The 27,789-nt window shown below is 39.2% G+C and overlaps 1 protein-coding gene across 2 annotated transcripts in view; it reads left to right on the top strand.

Moving 5' to 3' along the window:
- Window positions 1–27,789, top strand: part of LOC144817963 (prolactin receptor-like) — a 552,158-nt gene that overhangs the window by 181,003 nt on the left and 343,366 nt on the right. For both annotated transcript variants that reach the window (XM_078674935.1, XM_078674936.1), the window contains exon 2: window positions 16,121–16,203. The gene's annotated coding sequence lies outside the window, so the exon portion shown is untranslated. The remainder of the gene's footprint in view (window positions 1–16,120; window positions 16,204–27,789) is intronic.

Raw genomic sequence — 27,789 nt, 5'->3', positions numbered from 1 at the left:
GTAGAGGAGGTGCATGGGAAAGGGTTAGGAATACAATTCAAAGCTTGTATGCAGTGCTTTGACTGAGGAGGAGAAGAGCAGTTTCTTGGAGAGAGAGGTACTGGGATCCAATTAGTGTAAGTGCTCATGGGCCAGCTTATCCGAATATTGGAAACTGACTCTTTCAGTCATGAATTTGAGCAAACTCTCTGACATTGGGGACATTATGGCTGATTGACAGTTTTCAATATACTTTGAGAAATACTACATTCAATTGTTAATTGATTATTATATATGTTGTATTGTATTTCATTTGTCAGCACCATATTCACCGAGGTTTCTTGGCATCAACTGAGAAACATAACGAAGGAAAATTAAAAATACAAAAAGTAGGTAAACTACAAAAACAAATACAATACAGGAAAACTAAACAATCAATGCAGTGGTTAAAACAGTAAGATCTTACGTTTCTTACGGGATGTATTTATGTTGGAGAGTGATTGTAGTTGTTGAGGGAGATGGTCCCATTCCTTTTCTACATCTACAGAAAGTTCATTTCCCCAAACGTCACTCTATTTGTCTTTGGAATTTCCAATAGAAATTTTTCACAGAAGCACAGCTCTCGGTCTCTAGTAATTGAATTTAGCTGTCCAAAAGGTAGTGTTTCATTGAGTGAACTTGCTGTTTTTAAGGAGCCTGGGGAACTTTTTGCCTGAAGAACATCTTTAAGTTAGGGTCTTCATTGTTCTTGCTTCCTTTTTATATTTTTGTCTTTGATTTAATTCCAGTTTTCCACTATTGTCAAATTCCAGCCTGCAGCACCTGTACTCTTGCCAGAATGCGGCTGCATGGGAGCTGCCTTTCTAAAGAGTCGTTTTTAACCCACAAATGATTGCTTTTACCATGTTTGTATTCTTGAATGCCTCAGTACTGCTTTATTTTCCTTGTGTTATTGTGATTGAGCTCATGTCTTTTCTTAGTCAGTTGATTCCAAGAACAGTAATATTCTCATGGGCACAGTAGGAGGATGAATGAGGTGTCCACGTAGATACTTCATGCTAGTAAGAGGGTGTTCTCTTCACTTCAAATAAGGAGGTCAGAAAAGTTGTACAGTTGCCATTTAAAGCAGAATATCCAGGGAATTCTTCTTACTTTGGGCCAAGGACTGAGGTCCAATACAGTCAGTTTGCCAAAGAGCGAGAGCACTCTTAGTGCATAAGGTCAACATGGTAAATAGGCATTTAGCCTTTCTGACATCAATGCTTGTTTTTATCCTTCTATGATTAGAACGTTCTAAGCTCGACTGTTGTGTAATTTGGTACCTGCTTTTGAAACAGACCTGCGTATGCGCCTAGGTGTCATTTGCCTGGTGTTTGTCTTTTAAAATTAAGATGGCCAATTAAGGCTCAAGCTGGTCTTGCATTGTAATAGCTTTGACTCAAGCACTTAAGTCAGCCTCAGGTATGCTTTGCTCAGGCAGGCTCTTCACCTATGAACAGATAATGGACATACTGTGAGGTGAGGGCTGAATTCAATACCCTGTCTTTTCACACAGATATATTTCAGTCTTCTGACCACACCTAGTTCCACATTCTTCTCAGACATGGAGCGGGTATATAAGTGAAAATGTCCTGCAGAAAGAGAAATAACATCCCGCATTTAGAAGGGGGTGCATTTCAAGCAACCACCGTAAACATAATATCCAACTAAAAACAGCTAAGATCTAGTCATGTTTAAACAAACTTCAAGAGGAGAATATAGAAATAAAACACAGGTTTTGTAGATAAAGAATTGAAGCAATGCAACGACTCAGAGTTACTGTTAAATATTTCATAGAATTTGGAGCTTGTTAGCTGTAACTTTTTCTCATTATAATTTTAATTTTTCGTTCAGAGAAAAAGCTACATTTTATGTATAATTATGTGGGGAGCAGTCAGCCGGGAATACTGTTGAATATAAATTGATGTTGCTGGTAGATTACAGAACAATTTGTTCAGGAGTATGAAGTAAGACATAATAGTTTTGCAATATTGAGAGATTGGAAAGCACAGAACCCTACATTTTGAACATTTACAATGTCCCACATGCCAGTTCTCATCGACCGCTCTTGCAAAATCCCCGGCACTGTTCATCTGCAGACAGTCGCCATAAACTGCACTGAATTTAGTTAAAGGACAGTTCTTCCAAAATGAGCTGGCAGAAAATGCTAATGCTCTTTACTCAGTTGTTTCTTCAGTACAGTCCAGGAATTTGTTGTAGACAGTATATTTATAGTTCTGACACATGTCCACAATTAGGAATGGGCAGGGTTTAATAGAAAAGATAGAAAATGGGAATTACCATTAAATCGGAACAATTAGTAAAATCTTAAATATATTTTGCTGGCTTCATTTCTGGGATAATGGAAAAAAATGTAGGTTTTGAAAACAAAATTAGCAAGTCAATGGAACAAAAAGTGATTTTCAGTCGCAGAATAAAATCAGTGGAATATATGGGACATATGCAAAAAGAGAATGGGACTAAAACTGATCTTGTAGATTTAAAATTCTGCTGGAAGAGGTGTACTAAGTTCAAATATTCTCAAATTTACAACGATGTGAAGTGTGGGGCCTTTACAAAATATCACCACTGTGAGGTTCACAGCACAGACATGTTTTCACATGAATTCAAACAGCTAAAGCCTATTTGTTTGCTTTTCGATTTTTTGTGGTGCATTACTTGCATTTTTCTATTAAAAAACAACTTTGGCATCAACTGGTCAACAATAAGGCAGGTGTACACAAAATCTTGAAGTGTTTGGAAGAAGCCAAGTTCGAAACCTTTGCACATCCTTTAATGAGACAGTCTGGTCACTCAGGGCGACTCGCATTTGCTGAAATATCAAGTTACCTTTCATGTGGTTGCCATTTTTTTCTCATGCAGGCTCTATTGGCACTTCTGTTTTACCACTTTGAAAAAGTAGATTTGTGGGGCTTGGTTCATTTTACTACAGTTTGGCATTTTTCTTTTATGTTTTGGCAAACAACATTTATGTTAATTATTTTTTGTGATTTAAATTCTTCATTTCATCAGTCTGCACTTCTGCTCCATTGACCTCTTATGAGGCAATCATTCTTTGTTGTTTATTAGGAATAGTATTAGCTCATACTAGTTTTAGAATAACCCTCAAATGCCCCAAAGTCTGTGAATCTGAAGCAAAGTAACAACTTTACTCAATGTAATACTCTTGTGCCGCAGAGTGACAAAGCACCCGTCCTTATCACAAACTTTGAATCTGAAAAATACCTGCCTCTACCATTGTTTCTTATGCATTCATAATTCTACTGCCAGTGGGTAGCTATGTACAATGTTGTGATGATATGTTATTCCGCGACACCATTTCATGTTCTGCTTAGGCAGGTCTTTGTTACCCATATCTGTTTAAGGATGTGATGTTGGTGAAAAACATGGACAATAAGAACTCAGTCAATGATGTACTCACTGCATTGCTGAGTACATAGCGGGTGAATGTCAAACATTTTAATTATTTTTTGCAACAGCTCCTTAAAGGGGGGTTATGCAGTATTATCAGGGTCACTTGAATTATGTGGCAATGGAGGGTCACGTTTTGTTGCAACGTGACTAAATTATGGGATAAATAAGGCAAATTATGCTGCAATATTCGATGCATTTTGTGGCCCTATAACTATAAATTATATATTTTTTTCATATTAATGCCGCTTGATACAAAGTGGATTCCAATTACTATGCAAATTTCAAAGGCTTCATAGGAAAGAAACATGCGCTCACTCCTCAGTAACTATTAAAACGTTATTTATCAGCAAATGATAATGTTGTTTGGCAAGAAAGGCTTAGGAACACTTTTTTCTTAACACCATCCCTTCTAACTCCAAGATTAACAATGCACCTGTTAAGAAAATGTGTATAGGTAGCCTTGTTTTCACTTGAATGCAACACTGTTTACTGCACTCATGAACATATAACCTTGTCTGCTGAGTGTAGCAGTTGTTAAGTGCTAAGCAGAAGTCCCTGCATGTCCACACATCTTGTAGTAGAAGGTGTGTCTCTTTTATAGTTAATATTTAGAGCTGGTCTCCAGTTTGGGGTTTACTCGATCTGTCCAACCGGCTTCAAGAAGCACAGCTCCCGAGCACAGCTCCCAGAGAGTTGCAGACACTATTGCTCATTTTATATATATCATGTAAGTGACTCGATTTGGGAAACTGCAAGGTTCATTTATTACACCTTTAAAAGAGAAGTAAAATGTCTGGAACTTTTCTGTACTCAAGTGCCCTCTTGAAATAATAACTGCTTTGAGAACAATATATCTGTGGCAACATCAGTTTGCATGAATAATGAAACAAACCATTTTCATGACAAAGAAAAATTCTTCATTTCTACCCTGTTTGACTTACATTTAAACAAATACGGATTTTTCTGTAGGAGCAACGGTTTTAACTCATTAATACTGATTAGAAAGTGTCTGCCACAAATGCGGCGTTTTTTTTCGTGCTTCTTTTTTTAGTAACTTTTGATCCGTTGGACCTAGAAACTACTTTTTCTGTTGCAATCTGGTGATGTAATATGCGGCATCTGTGGTACATTCGCGACTAGGAGGAAATCACCGCTGTCCTTTGATGGTGTAATTCAAGATACGCCTAGTATTGTCCTGCTTAGCACCAGTTCATGGCTGTAGCAGGCTCTCAGAAGGACTTTGATTATATCTGGCGGACCAGGAGAGGAGCGTTTTCAGTTTCTATCAGTGTTGCTGGCATCTAGTAGTACACCCTCTAGGAATGCAGGGATGGCTGAATCCAGATGCACCATTCAAATTCCATCAAATACGCCATGTTATGAGTGCTCATAATGATTAGCTGCTGTAAAATTAAACCTTGTCATATATAAAGGGTGTTATCATGCACCTCCATATCTGGATGATCGTTCATTCCCCTAAATCTCAGGCACTGGAATGTTTCCTTCAACAAATACGCCTGAGTATTGACAAATATTTATTTTCCTCCCCACCTTAGAATGTTCTTGCTTGATATTGCAGCTGTTTCTTCCTGTAGTTTTATATTATGGCTAATAACATTGTGTTCCCCCTACTGATATCTTTCTTGAATGTGTGTCTTCTCAAAACAAGAGACATTAGGCAAAAACAAGCATTTGCAATTCAATAGGTCTCGCATTTTGAGAGTTTGAGCTATTGGCATTGTAAACGACAAGGCTTTTATATATGTGTTTTTTTAAAACAGATAAATAAAAGGCCTTGTAATTTCCAATGCCAATAGCTTAAACTCTAGCAAATGCAAGACCTATTGCATTGCAATAAAGATAAAAACAAATGATAGGAGAGATTATATCCTGCCTGCCAAGGCAGACAGGTTAAAGCGATTTGAGAAAACAGTGCTCGAAGGCTGAAATTAAAGCCTACAAGTAACAACACACATAACAAGGGGTGTCCTCATGGGAGGTTACAAAATGAGGCAAGGCGGTACTAAGGAGGGACTACTAAGCCTATTGACCAATGAAAACCAACGGTTTCCAGTGGAAAATGACACAAGCCAATGGAAAATATGGGCGGAGCTTCAAGTTCATAGCTGAATACAGCATGCCTCGCAAAGCAGCACCTGTACTGCCCAGGTTCGACCTAATATTGTTTGATAAATCGTGGACACTTACCAAGAACATACTTACTTTACTGTATCAGAGAAAAGTTAATACATTAAGAACAGCAGAATATTAGTAATGCTGAGAACTCTTATGGACTTGATGGTACGTGACATAGTCTGCTTGCATGTCTATAATCGAGATAAGTTAGAGTGTGAGTTTTGAGTAATCAGTGTGCGAACTCTGTTTACCAGAAGGGTAATAGATCGAAATATTGATAAAGGAAATAGGACGCCCCAAATGAGTACTACCACCACCAAAACATTTACTCTTGGGGGATGCGGGCTGGAGTGTCTAACACAAGCGCTAAACTCTTTTAAGAGCACAAACTTTCAAACAGGGATTCAAAAAGGGCGTTTAGTACAGCACTTGGTAGATTTGGAATCTACATTAGTGGTTTTGCTCTTCCATTAAGAGTTAAGTATAACATTTCCTTCATATCTAGTAGAATGGCTTGTGCATAAGTCTGAGAGAGCACATTCAAAGTTAACTAATATTTTATAGATGATTCGCCTTTCATACAAATGTTAGCAAGTGATAATACCTTTCTGTATGCTGGCATTGTTCTCAGTGACATGTCTTTAATCATTTCCACTGCTGGCAAACCAGGCAGTGCTGCCCCCGGTGTTGGCAGTGGCACAGGAACCACATGCTAAATAGTTAAAGCTGTTGATGGCGTTGTGATCCAAATTAAATAATGAAGAGCGTGCGTCATCAGGGCAGGGAGACATCGCCAAACATAGGAATGTGAGTCCTGGAAACAAGAGACACGTTGCCAAGCAGGATGGATTCTGAAATGGAAAACACCTGTTGCATAACCAGTGGAAAAATTAAGAACTAGAGATGACACGGAATATAGGAGACAGTGTAATCAGAAAGGGTAGGTGCTTACTAAGGTAATACTCCTGAAGAGATACCAACAAATGCATTTTTCCATTAACCCTTTATGTATTGGGGCTGAACTTTCTCTTTCACCATGGAGCTGTAGCCCATTTGTCTCCTGGCAAGTTCTAGATGTCATGTACAATATATCGGGAGCTTGGGCATGCATCAGGGTGGTTGGTGGAAAATTCCAAAACACACAGAACTGACAGCCAAAGGTTAACTCTTGTAAGGTGTTTCCAAAAACCTACATTTGAATCAATCTGCTCACGTAGCCTAGTTTGGAAAAGCAAGATAATTTCAATATGCCATAAAATAAGTAATTGACAAAATAGTAAACTGAGAAGAATGTGTGATTGCCCGCTGTCTTTTGAACATGATTTCCCCCAAATATTGAAGAATGGGTCACAAGCTGAAAATACCATCCTTGACCAAAACATTGACACCAATCTTGTTTAAAGAAAGGATTTTCTGTTTGCTATGTAACACAATTTAGATAATTTCTGAAAGAATGTAGCCTAAAATCGTTGATATAATCATTGCTTGCTAATTTTTTAATAAACTGTCATTGAACATGGCAGGAGTTTTTTGTAGGCAATATTGTGGGTCATAGGATTTGATAAAAGGTTTTGGTACAGCAGCATACCTTGCATTCACGGCCTGAAGCAAGAATGATGCCCAAAAATGAATCAACTCGGAGGTTTCAGAACTGATTTGTAGGTCTACATTATCGCTCTTGTTTCATTAATGATGTTGAACGACAGGTTCAATCCATACGAGTAAATGATACATTATTAGGATTCACTTATATAACAACAAAGTACACTCTGCTGAGCGTTAAAAAGATATTGCAAGTCTTAGAGTACCATTATCTTGCATGCGTATCAGACTGAAACCCATTTTACGTATCCTCTATTTTCCTATGCTTTGGGGTGCTTTGTTCCTTTTAATACATAGTGACCATCTTTCCTCTCCTTCACTCCATGCTTCCTGTTATGCTTCCTCTGAAGCAAGAGACCTTTTTGGCTGCAGAGCCGTCAAGCTCAAACCACTTTAATGTAAGCCACTTTCCAACACAACTGACTGTTTTAAATGCTTGGCAACAAGCAGCTTAATGGTGTCTGCTAAGAACCGCAATGGTGACCCATGGTGGACCCATGGTGGATATTTCCTTAACCGTAACCGAAACACGCGTAGATGGTATATTTTTAGCCATTACATATTTGTGATAAGTTATATGTTTTGTGTCAATTGATTGTATGAGGCATATTTTCTAGCCTCTTTTTATAACCGAATGAATTTTTGAAATATGTTAGTGCACCATTATACACCTGGTGAACCATGAACCTAATGAATTAGGATGCTTAATAGAAACTGACGTAATAACCATGGTATTAATTGCAGTCTATTGCATGTACAGATTTATCTATGTTCATTTGGTGTCACTGTATTACATTTCTATATTCAGATATATATACGTTAAAAATAAAATATGAAATAAAAAATATATTTATTTGTATTAATACATTTTGAATTGATATTTGTGTGTCCATTTGGGTCAGTACTTGTTTGCTTTATATATTTTTGGTCCACTTGTTGAAGTGTTTCCTATAAGTTTATTCATATGTTTCCTTAACCGTTAAAGGCTGTGAAGAGACAGAAACATATTGCTTTGCTAACATGAAATGGAGTCTTATCCATGTATTTAGTGATTTAAATGGCCCTGCTTTGTGCGGGGGCAGCTTTAACAGCTGTTGCTGTCTCTTGTTGCATTTACTGTGACCTACATCCTTTTTTGCAATAGTGTGGTGATGGTCAAAAAGCAGTGCATACTAAGGTTTAACCTTGGTTGTACCCCAAGTTTACTTCATGTAATAAGGCATAAGATGTGTTATCATTCAGTTCAACACCTTTTGCATGCTCTTCATTCTACCCGTTTTATTGTACCCGCCAGAATCTGGTCTAATGGTCCAAAAGGATAAACACAACTGGTAACTCTGCCCACTGGGTTTGAATCGTAAGAGGTAGGGAAGCAAGTCAGATATGTTCTCCCCATTGGTTACTACTACTTCAGAGTTACATTCAATATCTTACTTTTTTCCGGTTCTCAGAGAAGGGCTGGAGTAAGCAAATGGGTAGCAGGCAAACATATACAAACCTAAACAGGTGAAAAAGTTTGCATAATAAAATTAGTTGCAAATGACCTTGTCCCTAAGTACCCTTTCGAATTACTTCTGAAAAGTTCCAGGAGGGAAATCTCTTGCAAGGTGCTGTATGCACGAGCATGCCATTCGCGTTGTCGCGCTTGGGCGTTATTGCTTGCTTACATGTAGCTTGTTATTGTATGAAGTAGACACTAGTAGGACACATTGTGAAACACTTATATCTAATTCATGAGCTGCTTTCATGAGCAGGTTGTTTTGTGGGTTTGGCTTATGAAGGTGAGCATCTCTCAAACCCGGGGGTGGGGGGTGAGGGGAGGAGTGTATATATGGGTGTGGGGTGGCAGTCATGATTATTTAATGGTTGAACCTACTTCGGTGGATACGTCGTTTGCACAATAAATATGAAGCTGTCACTTTACCCTGTCAAGTCTCTTCTCTCTGTGTGCCTTCTCCCCACAACTGTTCACACAAGGGGTATGTGAGTACCTACAAAACTGGAGGTAACTTTATTTTCACTAACGTTTGTAGGCAGGACCTGTCTGTACTACCCTTCAATCAAACCTATAGGGAGAGATGTGGTGCCGCGGCCAGGGTGACTGACTCCGGAATCTGGGGATCAGGGTTCGATCCCCGGCTCCGGCGGCAGGTTAGCCCAGCACCATGTGACTCTGGGCAATAGCTTGCTTAATCTTCCCGACGGCCCCCAGTGCCTAGAGGCCCTAACGGGTGATGGTTCGCGCTTACAAATGTGGATTATTATACTAAGTTTCCCATTGCAGGAATGGAACTTTTTTATGGGCAAATACTATTTTCAAGGATTAACATGTGGCAATCCTGAATCTGTGTATCAGGATTGGGACGTTGCCCTTCCAAATTCTCAATTTTTCTGCAGCTAGGTTATAGTTAGGTGTTAAAATTGTTTAGTGAATAGTCGCCTCTGTGGACAGCTGAGTTTGCAGGCTGCTTTAGCCATTACATTCCCACGTCCAATTTGTGCTACTAAGTAAGGGATCCCGAATCTCCTGTTCTGGTGTCACAACCAATCAGACAAGTATGTTTTTTGCTGGCTGTGGGATCAGTGACCTGAAATATATTAAATGAAGGTCATGCAAACTAATCTACGAGTTTAAAACATCTAAAACAAAAAGGAATATTTAACCACAAGTTTATATTCAAACCAAACACAAAAAGAACAGCTTGTGCTCTTGTGTTTTGTAATCAACGTCTCTTTCACAAAGCATGAATAATATGTACTTGATCTGTAGATAGGAGTTTGATGTGGAACTTTTGGATAGAGAGTGTAATAGGGAGACTGATTTGTTGTGTTAGTTGACAGAAATTCTTCTTCTTGAAAGATGTAACTGTGGGCATTATATGTCTGTAATTAGAAAAATGCAAACCTAAATTTGATCAGTGACATGTTCATTGCCTGTGTGTGTGTGTGTGTGTGTGTGTGCGTGTGTGTGTGTGTGTAAAAGAGAAAGAGAATGCCTGTGCATGTAGGTGGATGCTTTCCATTTGCACACTACAAAAATACAATGAATTAAACATGACTGTACTGTAGGTTTCTATGTATGGTGGAACTGTAGTAAATAATGCCTGACCCCAGCGCCCTACCATGTGATTCAAAGAGTAAGTATTAACTGGAGGCAGGTCAGTGCCTTGGATTGGTGGCAGAACTTGTTGAATTATATGTTGCTATTAAAAAAAAACAGGATGGGCTTGGGTGCAGCCAGTTAAATGTCATGTCAATTTGTAGGATAGCAGGTCAAGGTCTAGGTCTTTCATGTGAAAGAAGAGTGCCTCAGATAATGGGTTGAGGTGTCAGTTTAGAAGCAGGCTCTCCAACCTTTTTTGTAATAGGAGTTACTTATGTTCAATTAAAACTAACACACAATACTAATGAATTACTACTCTTATTAGAATTGTTTTTATGACCACATCAGACAAGATTATATTAGTGGCCAACAAGTGCAAGATTGCCAGTAACAATCACCTCAGTGCATCAGGCACAGTTGCCAACTGTAATGTAAAAAATGCTTTGCCACTGTGGAATACCAATGCATGTGTAATACATAAAAGCCATAGCTGCATGGCCCCGGGCACCAAGTTGATAATATTAGTAAGAAGTCTCCCCAACAGCACATTATGATATCAGCATTAAATATATTTCGGTAAAGCAACCATGTTTCTCCAAACATCAGTCATTGAGTTCTGAAAATACACACATTCCCATCTCTTCTCACTTTTCACTTTTGGTATACATATATTCTATTCATTCAACAAAGCGAAAGCTTCTAATTTAGCAGGCTGGGCTGCACAGAGGCGACCCACATATATGTGGTGAGCTACTAGTAGCTTATGAGCTACTCGTTAAAGAAGTCTTGGCTAGAATGTCATGACTTAGATGTTCTTAAGACAGGGCAGTAACTTAGAAAGCTGCACTTTCTGGCCAAACAGTCCTCGGAGTATTGTGCAGCTGCCTGTAGATTTATACACCTAAACTGTTCTCTTAATATCTATCTTGAAATTACGGTTGAGTATTGTAATCCTTAGATCTTGGATTCACTGTTGAGTCCTGAAAAATTCTCAGCGAAGCATACTATTTGTCTGGTTTCTTAAGGCTCTGCTGATGAAGATTCAGTTGCTTATGAAAGCTTCTCCAACAGGGTCGAACTGGGACAAAAAAATAGGCCCACGCACCAAAATAATAGTGGCCCCTATTTGTGAAGCAAATAACTAGAAACATGGTAAATGTGGCTATAAAACTAGATGCAACTGCTACAAAACTGGCCCGTACACTGATCTGTCATTTTAGCCCATCGGATAGTACCTGATTGCCCGATAGGCCAGCCTGACCCTGTTCTCTAACACAGTAGCTACTCGCTGAGCACACATATGATACATGGTTTAAGGCACAGACTGCTTGATGTTTATTTAGTATTTTTTTCTGTGTTCGCTAAACTGATCATAGCAAAAAATGCTAATCATTGTGGAGACACCTTTTATTTTGGGTGGCATTGTTCTATTTTTCATTATATTGGCATGCAATTTAGTTCTTACTAGAAGTCTTTTGAGATTGAGTATTGTTCAGAGTATAAGTAGTAACATATCTGGAAAAACGTCTGCAGTTGTTCACATGACTGTAAAATGATTATAATTCCTTGGTAATCTTGTGAAGGGTTTCTACCTGTGGTTTACACCTGAAGATAAGCGTGTCCTTGTGTGGTGTGTAGATTTAACAGGTGAAATACTGACTACACAGTGTAACATTAAAACCAAGGCTGGCATTCCTCAGCTACAATTTATAGGTGGTAGGAGAACAGACATCAGAGTGATCAGACAAAAAAATTGCATATTTATATCAAGTCTCATTTTCTATCAAGTCTCATTTTCACAACTTGTAGCTTTCTCCTGCAGGTCAGATCTAATGGTATAGATGGTGGTGGAAATAAAACAGAAAAGAAAGGAATCAGTATTCATAGGGCATGCCCAGAATATAGTAACCTTTAAAACAAAAAATAGATCTTGCTTCAGAAATTAGGTATTCTTACCACTGGTGGTAAACAGAAAGAACCAAAATTCTTTCTTTAGAGAGGGAAAAATACTGCTGGTTGTTGAAAATCACTACACCTACTTAGCACTGATAATTAAATTACGACTTGTAATAAGTGCATTACAAGGGCCTTACCCCATTGTATGTAGTAAGACTGCTCCAAAATGGTTGTGTTTACCATTAAAATGAAATTTAACCCGAGTTTGCCTTTAAGAGGTGTAGGTACGGTCAGCCCACACTGAGGTAGTGGCAGAGGAGTGTTATCAATCAGTTCCCCTTACGGCATCTTCAATTCACCCTTCTGCTTCTTACCACTGATATGTTTTTCACCTCCGACAGTAAATGCTGTAAAACCGAAACCGATGCCTTCCACTGTTGGTATATTTAATCCAAGGTAATAACTTGCCTACTAGTGGGAATGCCATATTACTATTTAGCAATTCAATCGTTTTAGTGGTGTTTCTCAGAACTCTGCCATGTAAAAAGTTACATGGGAAGTTAAATTTACACTTCCTTGTCCTGTCTTCACGAATCATTACACATCTTTAATTATCATGTGAACTTTAAATTTTAAAAGTTGATTATTGACCAGCAATTAGTACCACAGTGTCTATTTGTTGTAATAATAACTATAGAGGTGCTGGGTAAGTGCTCAATGATAAATGTGCAAGTTTGACAAATTGTCTTGGTGTGCCCCAAAACTGACAGGTTTGACCCTAGATTAAACTACTGAAAACAGTAAAAAAAATATTGTAAAGCAAGAACCTTCAGTAACTCTTTAAATGTTTATATTTACCTGGAAAATAGAGTCTACCTTAGGTTTTGTAAATGTAGAGTGCAACCTGCTGTACTAATTGTAGGCACACCATGGTGATGGGGTGGTTACGTGCCCCAGCTGGTGAAGTTTAAGTATGAAACTTAAATATTGTGATAAATTCTTTCAGGTAATTGTGTTTTTTAGGTCGAGCCTAGCGGCAGAGTGCATGCTGTAGTAGAATATGGGAGAGAGGCCGCGCCCACTCTCCTATCTTTTTCATTGGCTTGTGTCATTGTCTTTCGTAAATGCTGCCTTCGGATTCATTTATGGGCTTGTTAGTCCCTCCTTAGTATGGCCTTCATTTGTACCCAACCATGGTGACTGACCCTTTTACTTCGGTTGTTACACGGGACCTGTTGTTTAGTCTGTAAGCACGATCTACTTTATTGAGTTTCTCTTACTGCAGGCCAGACATGCGCTGCTTCAGCTGAAACCGCTTGTGTTTTTTTAAGCAGCATGGCTGCCCCCGTAACACTGGTGCATGCATTCAATCATTTTAACCCAGCATTATCTTGTGTCTGTTTCAACCCCCACCCCCCAAGTAAAATGGGTTTAGAACTGATTAGCGAAAGTCATGTGAAATCCAGGTAGCACATAATCCTGTGTTAATGGGCTGAAGCACATCTGTGTTACATGTCATATGTACTAAAGCCACCTGACCGGTTGTGTTCAAAAGCCTGTTTTATTAAAACAACCTCACCACCAATACCACCACCAAATACAACCACCAGTGTCACCACCACCACAACCAATACCACCACCATCAATACCACCACGAATACCACCACCAATACCACCACCACCACCAATATCACCACCACCACCAATACCACCACCAATACCACCACTAATACCACCACCACCAATATCACCACCACTACCACCACCAATTCCACCACCACCAACGATACCACCACCATCAATACCACCACCACCACCAGTACCAATACCACCACCAATAACACCACCAATACCACCACCACCAATACACCACCAATACCACCACCAGCAAGACCACCCCCAACTATACCAGTACCACCACCACTGATACCAGTACCACCACCACCACCACCACCAATACCAGTACCACCACCAATACCAGTACCACCACCAATACCACCATCGCAATAACACCACCACCACTAATACCAATACCTTCCACACAAATACCAGTACCACCACCAATACCAGTACCTTAACCACCAATACCAATAGCACCACCAATACTACCACCACCAATACCACAATACCATCAATATCACCAATACCAGCACCACCAATACCACCACCCCAATACAATTACCAGCACCACCAATGCCAATACCACCACCGATATCAGTACCACCACCACCAAAACCAATACCACCACCACCAATAGCAGTACCACCACCACCAATACCACCACTACCGCCACCACCAATACCACCACCACCATTACCAATACCACCACCAATACCACCACCACCACCAATATACCACCAATACCAATACAACCACCAATACCACCACCAATACCAGTACCGCCACCACCAATACCACCAATACCAATACCACCACCAATAGCAGTACCACCACCACCAATATCACCACCACCAATAACGCCACCACCAATACCACCACCACCAATACCACCAGTACCAATACCACCTCCAATACCACCACCACCAATACCAAGACCACCACCAACAATACCAGTACTACCACCACCATTACCATTACCACCACCACCAATACCAATACCACCACCAATACCACCACCGCAATAACACCACCACCAATACCAGTACCACCAATACCACCACCACCACCACCATTACCTTCCCCACCAATACCAGTACCACCACCAATACCAGTACCTTTACCATCAATACCAATCCCACCACCAATACCACCACCACCAATACCAGCATCACCAATACCAATTCAACCACCAATACCACCACCACCAATACCAGTACCCCCACCACCAATACCAGTACCCCCACCACCAAAACCACCACCAACACCAGAACCCACAATACCAATACAACCACGAATACCAGTACCACCACCACCACCAATACCACCAATAGCTGTACCACCACCACCAATACCGCTAACACCAATACGACCACCACAAATACCAATACCACCACCTCAGCGCTTCTCGCTCACTGGTAATAGTAGGGGCACTCTACGAGGCAGGAGCTGCAGTTGAGACCATCTCTCCCTCCCACCATGCCTGCCATAAAGCACAGCCCACCCTGCACCAGGAGGTGAAGCCGGGGCCCTACTACAGCTCGAGTGTTTTTTGTTAGGCCAAAGATAGCAATGACATTACACAATGCCACACTGCACACTTATATCACGGAGAGGGCAGGAACTAGCTCCACCCTCCCGCTCTTCCTCCTGAGCCACAACAGTGTAGTCACAGAGCGAAAGGTGTTGGAGCACTTTGTTAGTGTTTATCACTCAGATCATATGTAGCTCTCACTTCATTCACACTTTGTGTCTGTGTAATTTACAACTCTTACACATCTTCTTCACTGCACTATTTATCACTACTTTGAAAGGTCGCAGGACGGTCTCTTCCTCTGATATTTACAATCTAACTAGCGTTGAGAAGGCCCCTTATTGTAATGCAATAGGTCTCACATTTGCAAGCGTTTAAGCTATTAGTATTGTAAATGACAATGCCTTTTATTTATGTTTTAAAACCCAAAACATAATAAAAGGCATTGTCATTTACAAGGCCAATAGCTCAAACTTGCGTAAAGGAGAGACCTATTGCATTGCAAAAGCTTGTTTCATATAGACTGCAAACTGCTATACTAACTGTAGGTACAACATGGTGGTGGAGGGTGATGGGGGATCCCCCAGCTGGTGAAGATTAAGTATTAAATTTAGGTGTTGCTCTACATTCTTTCAGGTAATTGTGTTTTTCATTACTGTCCTTTTTTGTTTCTCAGAATGTAGTTGTTGTTTGATATGCGTTTCATCACCCACTGCACCCTTCAAATACACCACGTTCAGTTCTTTATGCTGACCTTTGTTGTGTATTTTTCTTTGCAGACACACTTTGACATTGTGACAAGACTTCACTAAGGGGCCTGAAAAGGGAAATGACAGCGCCTATTGGTGGAAAAGAACGGCACGTAAGTCAAATAAAGTACAAAACTGTGGAAGATTGAAAATGGAACAAATTAAAAGACCTGGATTTCTACAGTTTAAATTATTATATTTCTTGCACCCAGAATAAAATACATAATAAACAAATAAAAACAGGAACACACACTCTTCCGTTCTACTTTTAATTAGGGAAATGCAGCAGACACTGAAACTTTACAGTGTGAAGTCACAAAGACAAGGAGCGAGAGGGGTATTTTATATGCGTGTGTGTGCATATAAATGTAAACATATGTGCTGAACAATTTGCGTTAGGTATGCTATGCTTGTCTACACATATCAGTTGCTAATTAGTGTTCTCAAACTCTAGATTCATCATTTGAAAGGACATTTTCATTCTAACTCTGAATTTCTGCAGTCATGGATGATTATCTAACATCAATACTCACTTACTCATAGCCTCAAACATGACACCACCAATAAGGTCACAAATATTACCACTGATCGACATCACATACACCAACCACACTCAACAGCTAGATGTCTGCAGTACTTCTCTCAGCAACTAAATGTCCTCAGAGGAATTATAGAACGAGGAAAGGATGCAGCTTCTTCATTCACATATTATTGGGATCATGGCAGACTTTAATAGAGATGTAATCCTTCAGGTCCACTGTCAGCAACCAGATGTCCTCATGGAGATTGACTAGGGAAGGCAGCGTATTGTAGTTACACGTCCAGGTCATAGAACTCCATCAAGTAATTAGAGACCTGATTCACAAGAGGCAGGTTCAGAGTGCCAGACATTTAGAGTAAAATGTTTGATGTTTTTTTTAAATTCTCAAAAAATGCCAGGAGCTGTAGTTTTTAAAGAGTATTCACTTGTACACATGCTTTCTTCATATGGAGATATAGTTCAACATATTTTCTGTTCCTATAGAGGAGCCCCTTCAAATATAGGAGTGTACCATCCGCATTCCCACCCTTAAAAGCTCTTCTATTGTACTTGACAATAGTAATTTAATTGTAATGTTCCAGGTTAGATAACTATTGTAAAAGTCTTTGTGACTATCTAGAAAAATACCAGTTCGTGGATTTCCACCAGATTTTTCAAGTGAACTTACTCAGAAACATCCACACTCCTGAACCTACAACCAAATTTGGGGATCCCAACATTCAACTACACTGACAGAATTATCTTATTTGCAGATGTAATTTGCCCATGGCCAAAGTTTGATTGTGCTGGTTCAGTGAATCAGGCTTGGAAATCGGTGCACAAAATTAACATTTGCCACTTGAATTCAACTTATGTATGCAAATTGCTTTATGATCTAGCCCGACATATGTTTTTCCAACTGTAGTTCAGCCATCATTATCTAGGTGTCCTCCAGAGATGAAATAAAGAAGAAAAGATGCTCCATTTACGCTAATAATTGATAAAACATCTCACAGATGTTCAAAATAATTCTTAGGTTGCAGTACGATTGTTACCAACAGAGCCCCTTATTGAGGAAAAGGCTGAATTTCAACTATCTGGAAACAAATGTCACAAAGTACAAGGTGGTGGCCCTTCAGGGGTGCCATCAATGAAATTGCTGGTGTTGGTACAATTGATGTCAGTCATTATGCCATTTGTAATGTGATGTCATAAGAAGGGGATTAGGGGTGCTATGATTATATAGCTCTCCTTAACTAGGAAATTGAGGGATTGATCATTACTATAATGGCCATTATCAGGGAATTATGACTAAAATAAACATTTTCAGAGAAATGTTTTAATCAAGTAGATAAATAACAATATTAACATATCTTAGCAGTGGCCCCTTTGCATACTTAGTCATTTTACCAGCTTAGAAACCCATCTCAAGAGCAAACAACAGTGTGCCTTTACTAAAATATGTCAGTTCAGCTCAGGGTATTCTAATAAAATATTTTAATAAATGGTCACAATTTAGCAGCGCGTCTACCCCCAGAACCTGGTGGGCACTAGGCCCGCTACCTACTGGGCATAGTATCGGGCCATGCAGATAGTGTGGCAGAGTCTCATGAACTATATATAGCCAGTACTCCAACTCCAGTAATGGCAAGGATTATCTATACTGTGCCCAACAAGAACTAGAAACAGTGCACCATGTCATTAAACCCCCTATCTCTTCCACAGAAATTCAACATGAGGTGGCAGGTATATTAAATATTTTCATACTTACATGCAATGCAGGTAGCATCGAAGGTTGATGACACTGCATGGGGAGAAAGATCACCATGAAATTCTTTAACATTCCAAGAATGTTGCAAAGATAATTGAAATTGAAAAACAAATTATCACTTGAGTGTCCCTTCGAGTCAGTCCTGGGTACACAGTTAGTGCTGAGGATACAAGTGTAGCAGAAATATGTGGTACAGAATAAAGGAGCCAAGGTGGCACTGACTTCCTGAACTCGCTTCAGCACTCTTTACAAGGTTGTCGTTAGTGGAGTGCGATACAGGTGCGCTGACCTGTTGTATTTTTTATTGGTAGCCATTTGTGCAGTGTTCGTCTATTAATTGGCTGGTATGAAGTCTTTAGCTATTTGGAACAGTCTCTGGAATGCTCAACCACTGGGAGATTTAAACTAAGAAAGTGACTAAAATCGATGGCAGCAGGAAAAAGAGTGAGTTGGGAGTATTTCTCAACATTACACTCCTGAGAATGTAGAAATTACAATGTATTGTACATTAAATACGTACATTTTACTTTCTTAAAATGTACAATGGCAAATTGTAGAAGAAAATGCACGTGCTCCATGTAATGGCGCAGTGCTGGTTAATTGTGAGATAAATGTAAAAGTGTGTAGGAAAATGGTGAAATAACAAAATACTGTTGGTTGAAAATGCAATTCAGTAATCCGACTCCAATGTTCAGGACTGGTATTGTGGGTAGATTTCAAGTAAAACAAATAATGTTCCTAGGACAGGGCATATACAACTTGGGTATACATTTCCTAGGCAACAAATGTCCTGAAGATGCTCAGGTAAAGAGTTCAGCTGTGAATATATTTAGACCTCAATGTACTGACTCAAACACATATTTAGTGAAAAAATAAAAATATATATTTATTCAAGATTATGTCATACACAATATACACAAATCAATTGTTAAAATAGGTGGCTACAAAGATGAAAAGGTAGCCCCTTTGATATTCAATTAAAAAAACATAATGTCTGCCTTAATACAAAGAAAGAATACAGTAAGTTTTATATTGGTTAAAACAATTTTCACACAGTCGTAGACAGGTTTTAACATCTAAACAGTACATGAATTGTCGTCATGCGTCTCTACGCGCATTTCGGCGAGTAACCGCCTTCTTCAGGAGAGTCACACGATATTCGTACTAAGGTAATATTCTGCACTTCACATGAGCAGATATGGAACAAGGATGTATAAAACAGCTGTCACTGATAATATGTTAAAAGATCGCCTTGACTACTGCAATGGCCACTTGAGAATAAAATAACTACAACAAGATTCAGGCACTTTTCGGATCTGAATCGTGGTGCCCGGCATATATATTGATGGTACAAAGCCACACGTATATAATTATTATTGTAGGAGCATCTTTGTAGGAATCTTGATTTTATGGATTGCACTGTATTTTGAATTGTTATGATGATCGAAATAGGTTCAAAAGTAAAAAAGACTTCTTATTTAGTGGTTCTGGTTCTAGGGGCGACGCAAGGATATAGGCGACACCTGAAATCTTTATGGTGCTAATTTTCTGTAGGCTTGAGGCGTGAGGGTGATAAGGATTGATGTGTGTCATAAAATCCTTCGCGCTCTCTTGTCGATAGAACCAGAACCACTAAATAAGAAGTCTTTTTTACTTTTGAACCTATTTCGATCATCGTAACAATTCAAGATACAGTGCAATCCACAAAATCATCAAGATGCATCTCTTTTTTCACCTGGATCGCCCAGTGCTCCTACAATAATAATTATATACGTGTGGCTTTGTACCATCAATATATATGCCGGGCACCACGATTCAGATCCGAAAAGTGCCTGAATCCTGTTGTAGTTATTTTATTCTCAAGTGGCCTTTGCAGTACTCAAGGCGATCTTTTAACATATTATCAGTGACAGCTGTTTCATACATCCTTGTTCCATATCTGCTCATGTGAAGTGCAGAATATTACCTTAGTACGAATATCGTGTGACTCTCCTGAAGAAGGCAGTTACTCAGCGAAACACGCGTAGAGACGGATGACGACAATTCATGTACTGTTTAGATGTTAAAACCTGTTTACGACTGTGTGAAAATTGTTTTAACCAATATAAAACTTACTGTATTCTTTCTTTGTATTAAGGCAGACATTATGTTTTTTTAATTGAATATCAAAGGGGCTACCTTTTCATCTTTGTGGACACCTATTTTAACAATTGATTTGTGTATGCTGTGTATGACATAATCTTGAATAAATATATATATATATATATTTTTACTAAATATGTGTTTGAGTCAGTACATTGAGGTCTACATATATTCACAGCTGAACTCTTTACCTGAGCATCTTCAGGACATTTGTTGCCTAGGAAATTTATACCTAAGCAGTACTGGTATTGTGTACAGTGGCAGCTGCTACCTGGAAGCAGCAGTGTGGCAGGGTAGGGGGAACAGGTGGGGATCAGGTTAAAAATAAATTCATTTACCTCTGAGCTGGGCGCTGGCCGTCCACCGCCACCTCTCCTGCATCCTCTTCCCGGCATCTTGGGGAAACAGAAAGCAGGAAGCACCTGGGCTCCCACTCTCCCGGCAGCCAATCACAATGCTGCAATGGAGTGTTGTGATTGGTCTGAGCGCTGTGACACGGCGCTCAGCCAGGGGCTAGCATGTTCTCCACTCCGGCTGTAATGCAGCTTGCATTGAGAACATGCTATGTGTGCATTACTGTTTGGCTGGCCAATCCCTCATGCTCACATAGAGAGTGCAAACCACTCCTCCCCCTGCTCTTAGAGCAGCCGCGCCCCACAAAGACGCCACAACTGGAAAAAATTAAATGATAATAACTTGAGGTTATTATCATTTCATTTTTTATTTTTTGCACTGCATAGCTTTAGCAGAGGAGCCACCACTGATCGTGTATAATACATGAAATGTCCAAACAAATAGTGCACAATACTCCAACACTTCGACTATAATAAGTTAGTTAAAGGCAGGCTCTAAATCAGGACAGAAAACATTGTATTATCCTCATAGAGGGCAATTATAGAGTCTAAGAAATTGTATGATGCGTGTCCATGTGCATCAATTGATGAGACAAATGAATTCTACCATTTGTTATAAGCCACGTGGCTGCATTGCATCCTTAGACACCACCAGACCCACTGTCAGTTTTAGACTTATGTCACAATTCAACAGCACCGCGTCATCAGATGGAGCTGCTGCATTTTATTTTCATAGAATTAAAATGTATGAATCCAGTGCACAATACAGTGTAATTACTATGTTCTCAGCAGTGTAATGTTGAGAAATACTCCAACTTACCCTATTGCTACAATCTATTTTAGTGGTTTTCTTAATTTAAATCCGAGGGAACCATTGTTTAGGATTCCTAGCTCTTTTTCCTGGTACCCAGGAATACCAAGGTGCCTGGTGTTTTGTTCTCGGTTATGAAAATAAGCAGCAATTTAATCCGACCAGGTCTCTGATGGGGGACAAGGAAAAAAGACTGAATCAGGGATTGTTCCTGGTAAGTTATCCTAAAATGGGGAGATTAATGGCCTCCCTGGAAGATAGAGGCAAGATGCAAAATGTTCCTGCCTCATATGCCCTTTCGGGTCTATTCCAGGGATAATAATGTGGTAGTTCATGCTGCACTAATGAATGGAAACTTCTAAATCAGTCTTGAAGGCCTCACGGAGGCAAATGTAATAGATTCATCCTGTTTTTGTATGATTAGAACTCTGTGATTTTGTGCTGGACTTCACACTGTGAGAAATAATGGGCTCCATGCTGTGATTAATTATTAAATTCTTACGACCTTGCATTATATAATCGCTTCTGAGACTCGCCAAGCGAAGTCAAATTTTGTCTACATGCCTTCACAAGAATAAACCTCATTCTCAAGCCAGGGCATGCCAGGATAATGTTCTGCATAACTAATTTATCGAGTTAACTGAAAATGGTCTTCCTGGTACAGCTCTGTGCCACAGGTTGGCTGTTTCTGGAATTTTACTGGCTGTCGCTAAAGCCAGCATGTTTAGGCTTGCTTGGTAGTTTTTGTTTACGAGATGTATGGTAATATACAATTTTAACTTTTCTATTTTTTCAGAGTTTTCTTTTTTATGATCCCTGCATTTGCCTGTTGGTTATTCATAATCTGCTCTTTTTAAATGCTGCCATCCCTCTTAAGTCAGGGAAACTGCCTTCAAGCTGTCTTAATCATTCACCCATATACGACTCGTACACTGCAGTCCTTTCTATCCTCACCTCACCTCGCTAAATTTGCTCCTACATTGCTCCTTTAAATTCATTCATGCATTTACCCTTTAATGTAGCCATCCATCCACGCTACTTACTTATTTATCGGCCCATTGATGTTCTCACGCATCTATCCATTCATCTAACCATTGACTGATTTTCACAGTCACCTTGATCCACTCACCCATCCACACAATCACATACACTAACAAGCATTTTCAATGCAATATGTCTTGCATTTACGAGAGTTTGAGCTATTGGCATGGTAAATGCCTGTTATTTATGTGTTATTTTTAAAACAAATAAATAAAAGGCATTGTCATTTACAATGCCAATAGCTTAAACTCTTGCAAATGCGAGATCTATTGCAATGCAAATGCGTTGGGTGCCCATGCTATAAATATTTTTTTTAAAGCATTAGGAGGTGGCCTATCCTGCCTGCAACAACAATTAGGACAAAGCTATTTGAGAAAATAGTGCTCAGAGCCTGTAATTAAAGCCTACTGAGTAACATCACTCATAACAGGGGGTTACTCTGTAGGTACTTGGGGGTTACAAAATGAGACAAGAAGGCACTACTAAGCCTATTAACCAATGAACAGCCACAGTTTACATGTTCACAATGACATAAGCCAATGAAAAATATGGGCGGAGAGTGAGTGGAGCTTCAAGTCCCTACCTGAATACTGCATGCCTCGCAGAACAGCACATGGGCTGCCCAGGCTCAGCCTAAAAATGAAGATGCACTTTTACTTATAAGCAAGACTGGCTGGTTTTTCCTGGTGCTTGATTTTTCGCTAGCAATCCTATGCATCGTGTGATTTGTTGGGCCAAATTAGTAACATCAAAGAGTTTATAGCTTTGAGAATGCAAAGTGCTGCCAGTTCAGGTAGTCAAGCCTGGACTGGATAAGTTGCCTACAGGCAATCAATCAACAGTGAATCAACGCCATTCTTTCCTTTCCGATAATTTTGTTTTAGATACTATCCCAGTGTTTTTGCGTATTTGGAATATTACGCTATTTACAGAATGTCTAATGTATGTGCTGTCCCTCTTGTGCATAACATCTCTCTACCATAGTAAAGAGCTAGAGGTTTGTGGCAAGAACTGAATTCATCAGCATTTCCTGTTTTCATATATCCATGTAAATAGAGTTAGTTACAAATCGCGATGGTAGACTGCTGTGGGTACCCTGCTGTCTTTGAAACAACTTATATCGTAGATACAGGCTATAATTGCGAGGATTCTCATAGATTTAACTGTATTTTTTGTTTCTTCAGTTGAGGGATTCTTATGTTGCTCCTGTGTAGTTTTGACTTATTTTGCTATTGCCTTTTTTTCCTACTTTGTGGAGGATCTTCAGTCATCAATCTGCTGTTATCAGCATGTCCAATTTTAATTATGGAAGTTGTTCTGGCTCCTTCTGCCTCATACTGAAGATCTGTTCATGTTGTTCTTTTGAAAGCGTCTAATGTTGAAGTGACCTGTTTTGTGGGTTGCATGTCAGCAAATCAAGAACAACAATATTGTGAAATCAAAATGTTGAACGCCGAAATGTCAATAACTAAAATACTGATATTTTGACCCCACAATACTTTTCCCTTAAATATTTGATGAACTACTTGTCTGGCTTATCTGTAAGACCAGTAAATGGCTTTCAGGCCAAAGTGCTTTTCCACTCTCAAAACATATGATCTAACATACATGCATTTTGACAATACATCTGTTCACTACTGAGCCTCCGCCTTCTAAAATGTGTCCCACTGCAGATCTATTTCGAACCTGACCATGGGACTCAAGAACGACCCACTGTTAACCCACTGCATACAGATTCAAGTCACTGCACTGGTTGCAACGTTAATCTCTGTGCTTGCTTGTCCACAGATCTACTACTTTGCGTTTTTTTCTGTGTAACTAAACTGAAATCTACTTAAAAAAAACCTATACAATACATAAGTACATCAAATGTGATTCTTAAACTCTATAAAGGGGAGTGCAACTTGGGTCCTGGAGGTTGGAACTATACTAGATTTTTGGGATAGTCATATAAGATACATATGTTCACAATGAGCCTCAGTGCAACCTTTAACCATAGTCAGAGTGACATCGGCCATCCTTAACCTCAAATGGACACTCCTACTCCATGTGATCGCATTTATGACGAGTTGGCTTAAAGTAATGACGTAAGAAGCTATCTAGTGGTGGACTCAGTCACTTATAGTTCTTGTTAAAATTTTATCAAATTACTTTGAAATTATTGGAGGAACATATGCATGTCAATGTATTTGTGAGTGGAGTTTTATGCTATTTATTCCACATATTTAATATTTTATTTTTCACATGTTATTCTTTCTCATTTCATTTTTGTATTGCTGATTTCCTGTTCTTCTACAATCCTAAGTTCTTACCTTCCAGTATTAATTCATTAAACAACAGCAGAACTATATCTTAAGTAAATATAGCTTTTGTGCACAGATGACATTAAATGGCATTTGGTCTTGCGGAGTGACATATACGTGAGGAAATTTCTCCTAGGGCTGGTCAGCTAGCATCTCTCGGACAGCACTCATTTGATCACTCAACTCACTCATATGCTGAGAGATTGCTAGTTGACCAACAACTATCTACCTTTTGGCCACCTGGAACGGAGCTTTTGTGACATATTCATGATTGGGGATAAGGTCTAGGCGTTCTTGGGTTTGTGATTATTCACCAAAAGTTTGCAGGTAGTTTCCTCCAATACATCTCAATCCCCCAAAATACTCGAATACATTTCTGTTGTCAAGGCAAGAATGAGATTTCGAGGTGAGGAACAGGAACAAACTCCTGCAGCATTGATGGGGATCAGAGGGAGAAGTTTTATCAGAAGAAAACACGTTATTCTTACTGAGCAAAAAGGGCAAACGTAGTTTACGAATGTGAATGCAGTTTTACCTTGTATATAGTAGTGTGCAGTAATGTACACCTGTTACATTTATACTTACATATTTAGTTATGTGTTTGAGTATTTTCAAAGTCTATGACTAGTGTAGATATCCAGTAGTACTATACGAGGTCAATGAGAGTGCTTACCATTGTGGGAACTTATTCAAAATATAGGTATAAGCACATGGGAGTAAGATACAGATTTTTCATTACAGGTCTTGTATTCATATATTTTGACTCTTACATCTTTGAAGTGTCAAAATCATGAATTCTTGTAAGTAAGCCGGGATTCTGGAGGAATATTGTTGGCTGACTGAGTCAGTATCATGGCCAACTAATGTTAAGTATTTCTTGGCTAAGCTTCTTAAAACAACCTTGCTAGGCGTACCATGGAACACTCTGCAATATCTGTGTCTGATATGGGTATTGGTGGATGCTCAGCACTTTCATTAAGTCCACTGCAAGGTAAAGCACATCTTAAAGCATTGCGGGTAAAATGGGATAATATTAACTCTGACAATTTCAGTGCTAAGTCCATGAGAGCGAACCTTGGCATTGAACCCTATAGAAACCAATGTTATCCTTCGGGGAACTGCTAAAAGCCAGGAAATCGACCTATTGTGACTAAGCAGGACCTGGACAAAAGTTAGGTTGACTCACAAACTGCACATGCTTGGAAAGGGCTTTGAAATTAGGTCTGGTGGACAAAGTTAAATTAGGACTTTCACAACTTCAAGAAGTTCAAACTTCACAAACTGGGCAATAGCTCGCTTAATCTTCCCGACGGCCCCCAGCGCCTAGAGACCCTTACGGGTGATTGTGCGCTTTACAAATGTGGACTTTTTACAAACCTACACTGCTATATTCACGAGGTTAGATACACTGTTTTGTTTTAATCACTGCACGGGGTGCTTTTCTCTCCCCATTGTGGCAATGCCACAGGTTGTTGGGCTCCATGCAGGCAGGCTAGAATTGGACAACTCATTCATGGCCATATCTTAAGTTATTTAGTTTGGGTAGCCCAAGTCCTTTTTCTTTTTTAGCTCAATTCCAATATAACCGATTCAAGATGTTTCTTAGAAGAAGTTCTCTCTACGTTTCACTCCTTTCCATTCAGCTTCAAGGGCATCATCAGCTATGAGTTGGTGTTGTGGGAGCTTTCAGTGAGACCTAGGAGAAGGCTTTTTTCTACTTTTGAGGACAGTAACCACATTGTGTGCCTCAATTAACATTGATCACGCAATGTGGATAGGTAACAGGTCCTATAATACAATGGCTTCCTAGGTATCATTCATGGTAACAGTTTACTAATTTCAAAATGTGGGCTCCTATTACTGAGTGCAACAAAGTACATGATGTGAGTTGAATATACAGTTACCAGGCTTAATCAACCATGTATCATCATATGAATATCTTGATTTTACAAATGCTAAATATATGGTTTAAACAAAAACAGGTTTAATTTTTTTATTTTTTTTATTTTTTATTTTCACAGTTTAGCAAAGGAGAATTACAACCAAAACAAAGTTTACAACCATAATCCAGATACATGAATAATATAGCATAAAAAAATAATTAATCAGAGGCCTAGCATCATACATTCATATACTCAGAAAAGACTCCCCATAAATACTCTCCTAGTTTTCGTTTCCTAGTTCCTTTTATAGAATACAGGCTTGTTTCTAAATTAGCTAAATAGTACATTTTCATACGCCAAAACTCAAACCTAGGGAGCTCTGGACAAAGCCACTCAGAGGCTATACATAATCGAGCCACAGTCATTGCCACAAATACAAAATACCGCTGTATATAGAAGAAATTTCCTTTGTTAACCGCTTGCCCGATCCCTAACAGCATTAGAGCTGGTGTAATAGTAAATAGTGCTCCAAAAATATTAGTACATAATTTTCAATATCCTGCAAAAATTTATTTAATTTAGCACAGCTAAAGAATATATGGAGGCTATCTGAACATCTCCCCCACAACGGAAACATTTGCCATCATAGCGATCTCCCCACTTATGCATGCGTGCAGGAGTGTAGTACACGTTAAATACAGTTTTAAAAAATGTTACTTTTAAATTTGCAGATAAGGAGACTTCATTAGATCTAACAATTGCCTCTTCTGCTGATATTTCCTCTCCCAATATGACAATCCACTGTGCGTTGCGTTTCTCCAAATTATCCATTCTATATGAAGATAATATTCTATACGACACCCCTATCTTGCCAT

This window comes from Lissotriton helveticus, chromosome 2_1, assembly GCF_964261635.1.
Source record: "Lissotriton helveticus chromosome 2_1, aLisHel1.1, whole genome shotgun sequence".
NCBI classification, from domain to species: Eukaryota; Metazoa; Chordata; class Amphibia; order Caudata; family Salamandridae; genus Lissotriton; species Lissotriton helveticus.
This window is presented reverse-complemented; position numbering and strand designations above follow the sequence as displayed.